The sequence below is a fragment of the Nanorana parkeri genome, unplaced genomic scaffold (assembly GCF_000935625.1).
Source record: "Nanorana parkeri isolate BGI_ZX_2015 unplaced genomic scaffold, ASM93562v1 scaffold259, whole genome shotgun sequence".
Lineage (NCBI taxonomy): Eukaryota > Metazoa > Chordata > Amphibia > Anura > Dicroglossidae > Nanorana > Nanorana parkeri.
Window position 1 is genome coordinate 1,057,421 of NW_017306527.1, and position 4,579 is coordinate 1,061,999.

At 42.0% G+C, this 4,579-nt stretch overlaps 1 protein-coding gene across 4 annotated transcripts in view; it reads right to left on the reverse strand.

Annotated features, from left to right (window-relative positions):
* Nucleotides 1–4,579, reverse strand: part of BCLAF1 (BCL2 associated transcription factor 1) — a 47,244-nt gene that overhangs the window by 2,373 nt on the left and 40,292 nt on the right. The window lies entirely within an intron of this gene.

A 4,579-nucleotide genomic window follows, 5' to 3' on the forward strand; every position in this document is an offset into this window, starting at 1 on the left:
CCCTTCTGTTTGCTCAGCATGAAATACCTTTATGGGTTTCCTAAGATACAATAGATTCCCACAGCGCTTTGGCTTCTTCTGCCAGGGTTTAGTCTGTGCTCAGCTGGACTAAACCCTGCCCTCACACCCTGAAAGTTTTGGATATGGTGAAATTCTCAGGCAAGCTTATCACTTCCCACCTCCCCTTTCTTTCTCTGACACAATGTCCACTGTTTCCCCCCGGGAGTGGAGAGTCCGGGACAATTTTCTTGGTGGTATAACGCAGGACTTTAGGACATTCAGTCTCTTCTTACCCAGCAGGGAATTCAGACTTTTGGCCAACTTTAGTCATCACAAAGTATCCAAATCAGAATGTTTTCCCTACGTTCAGTTGTGGCACTTTATACACCTATATTTTGACCCCATCCGCCCCTCTTTAAAAAAAAAAAAAATCTGAATGTATTCCTAAATGCAGATTACTGGATATTGCATTCTTATAGGTATATTAAAAGCACCAGAGATCGTTGATCCAGGGAGTATCCGATTGCCTTATGGGATCAGGAAGGAATTTTTTTCCCCCTGCTGGAGCAAATTGAACTATGCCTAAAAGGTATTTTTTTTGCCTTCCTCTGGATCACAGTGGGTAACTGTGGGCACAGCATTCTGTTTTAGATTTTTTTTTTTTCTCCTCTTATCTCTACAGGTTGATGGACTTGTCTTTTTTCAACCCGACTAACTATAACTAAAAACTTATGGATTTTTTTTTCTGGCTTTTTAGGCTGCTTTCTACCTCTTAGTTTCTTTCATCCTCTTTCTCCTCATACATAGTTATTAAGGTTGAATAAAGACAAAAGGTCCAAACTCATGTCTGAATAAATTAATCTTTTTATTAATCCATATTAGAACATTTTCTTGAAAGCAATAATGCATCTGTCCACCTTGTTAAATTACAGTCATATTACATAGTATAGGTTCCATACACATTAGGTACTATAAAGTACCAGAGAATAATACAATCCACTAAATTAGTTGACATAAAGACAACGCGCTTTGCGAAAATGAGCCCCAACAGTCTGTGGACAATCAGCAGAGTCTGGCACCAGCAAGCGAGGGTAGGAAGACAGAGAAGATGCGTGCAAAACCCAAGTAGGGGCTTTCTGGGGAGATCAAAGCAAAACCAAACGAGTAACCACCTGGCTGGACTTTACCCGTATCACATATACTGATAATCTAAACTTTTCACTGGCCAAGGGAGCTTAATCAGCCAAGATGGTAATGTGCTCCTTCCCCTAATCCTTCTCAAGCACCCACATGGATATCTTCCCCGTGGATATCCTGCTGCCAAGTTCTACTGGTCAGTCCCGGTGGTGTAGAGGGAGGGGGAGGCGTGGAAGATATCCATGCAGGTGCTTGAGAAGGATTAGGAGGAGTACATGATATATTTACTGATGCAACAAGCTGGACAGATGCATTATTGTTTAAGATAATGTTTTAATATGGATTAATAAGATAATTTTTTTCAGACCCGAGTTTGTAAAAAGTTTCAGGTACCTAAAAAGCCCCATTTGATGCTATATGTTGTGATATTGTACTTGCAAGGGGTGTGGTGCAGCACTCTTTCCCCAGTGGAACCTCCAAAATGCATAACCTTACACTTCTTAATATTAAATCTCATATGCCATGTAGTTGCCCACCCCCCCTATTTTATCCAGGTCTTACTATAATATTGCTAGGTCTTCTGTCGAGTTTATTGCCCTACAAATTTTGGGATCAGCAAAAAGTGAAATATTGCTATAAATAGCAGTCCCAATATCGTTGATAAATAGGTTGAACAGTAATGGCCCAAAGACCAAACCCTGGGGCACACCACTGCCAACCAAGGACCATTCAGAAAATAAGCCATTTATTGATACTCTCTAGACACGTTCACCTAGCCAGTTCTCAATCCAAGTACACACCATTTCATTGATGCCCAAAGAGTGAAGCTTGTTAATTAAGCATTTATTGAGGTACCGTATCAAATGCTTTTGCAAAATCAAGGTACACTACGTCCACTGGCTTTCCTCCATCTAGGTTGCCACTCACCTCCTCATAGAATGCTAATAGGTTGGTTTGACGTGAACAGTCGTTCCTGAAGCCATGTTGATCGTCACTTATGATATCATGCCCATAGGCAAATTCTTGAATTTGGTCCTTTATCATACCTCAAATAACTTGCATACTTTGGATATTAAGCCGACTGGTCTATAATTCCCTTTTTTAAATATTGGTACCACAGTTTCTTCACACCAATCCAGTCAGCATGTAGTCCTTATAAATTAGGAACAATGGCCTAGCTATTATCGAGCATAGCTCTTTTAAGTACCCATAGGTGCAAGTTATTTGGTCCTTGTGATTTATTCACATTAAGTTTTTCTAGTCCTCCGCAAACCCTAGCTTCCATCAACCATAGCGGTAGTTTCCTCATCGTGCTACACAGATTCCGGTTGTGTTCATAAAACCCATAATTTTCCCGGAGTAAATACTGTGGAGAAGAATGCATTTAATACTTCAGCCTTCTGCCTGCCATTTGTGATCAACCTACCAGTCTAATCTTTTAATGGGACCCACCTGTTCTTTTACTTTTTTGTGTTGTTTATGAATTGGAAGAATTTTTTTTTTTTTACTGACTGGCAATACATTTTCTATTTTAGCTGCCCGGATTGAACTTTTACATTTTCTATTGCATTCCTTTTACTTATGGAAGGCCACTGGTGTCCCTTCCATCTTACATGTTTTAAATGGCAGCTTCTTAGTGATGAGTTGTTTTACATCGGATTCAGCCACTGAGCCTCTTTTTGTTGCCCATTTTTTTTAGTCCTTTTTCTATTCTTCTCGCTTCCCCTACCCGCTTCACCTTCCCCATTTAGCCATTCTGGTCCCATGTTTCTCACGGTCTTCTCTGTCTGTGGAAATGGAGTTTGTTGGGAATGCTTTCTTAAGACCACTACAGTAGGCTGATTGCCTGACCACGGTAACCATTGACAGAGCTATAGGGGTGACAGCGGGATCCCATGGATATCCCTTTCTTAATGTCAACCTTTAACCTGCATTTGATTTGTAAAGGGATGCTCCATTGGCATACTATAGTTTTCAGTGCATGTACTTATGATTGAATTTGGCTTAATAACATTTTTGTGAAATAACTGCCTGTGGACTCTGACCCCTCAGTTGCAGACACTTTGTCTAACACAGAGTCTCTAAAGCCCTTAGTGGAACCTACACCAGAGGAATCAGTTTTCTACCACTACCCCAAAACTTAAGATCATTTCAGACATTAACACTGTGCATCCCTCATTAAAATGACACTGAACTCAGGAGATAAATCCAAAAGAAATTCAAGTACCTTAACTATTAACAAAAATGTGGCATATTTGTGCATCATTGTAGATCCTCAAATCATCTCTGAATTTGTGGGGACACTGTCCTTTCTGGACGGTGGCCACTTTTGTTCCCCATGGTCAGTGAGTGTGTTATAAAGTAGCCACCGCACCATGTTCGTTTGGGGGGACCATGGGAAACAAAAGTAGCCACCCTCCAGAAAGAAAGACAGTGTCAGCATAAATTCAGAGATGATTTGAGGATCTACAGCTGCAGAGTGATGCACAAATAAGCTACATTATTGATAATAGTTAAGGCACTTGGATGCATTTTTGACATTTAACTCCTGGAGTTCAGTGTCATGTTAAGACTTGAGGATCAGACTGCAGCTTCTATCAGTGCTGTCTCCAGTCTTGGCTCTTTTAGGGTTTAAAGACTGCTAAGACCTTTCTGATGCATCCACTGTTCTCAGTCTGCTTTTATGAAGACTGGAAGAACCCCATTGTTGTTTGTCCCTACCAAACGTTTAGCAGCCTTGAACCAGTTTGAGAATTTTGCTAAAAAGTGGGCTGTCCCCTCTGTGGATTCGGCAGTATCCAGTCTTAAAGCATTGACCTTTCTTGTGGAGGATGTACCTGTCTTTAAGGTCCCTGTGGACAAATGACTACAGGCCTTTTCCAGATCTGTTCTTTATGATGGCTCATGCACCGAAAAATGTCCTGGCCATGACCTTTATTTACCAAAGCTGATTGGGGTAAGGCCATTACATCCACCATGGCAGTCGATCCCTTGAACATAGAGCATCTTGAACTCATGTCCGTGGCTTTGAACTACAGTGTGGATGGAATGCTGGAGGTCTCCAGTCTGTTCTTCCGGATGGGCCTCTGGTCAGTGAAGATGCGAAAGTTCCTATGGCTGAAGTTTTGGATTGCGGAACCTATGTGCATCAAGCACTTCCTTTGCATGCCTTTGGAGGTACTTAAAAAGGGACAACATCTCTTCGGTGCTGTCATGGACACAGTCATCAAGGATGCAACCAGAAGCAAGAGTTCCATCTTACCCAGCAGAAGAAACCTGTGCCTCAATCTGGGAAGACTCTCTCCACCAGAATCCTTTTCATTACTCTTAGACCTTAACTTCTAAAGCCAAGTCAAGCTCCCACATAGCCCGCAAACCCACTGCATGAAGGGGCAACCCCACTCTCAAAATTGGGGGGGGGGGGGGGGGGGGGCGGGAGGGC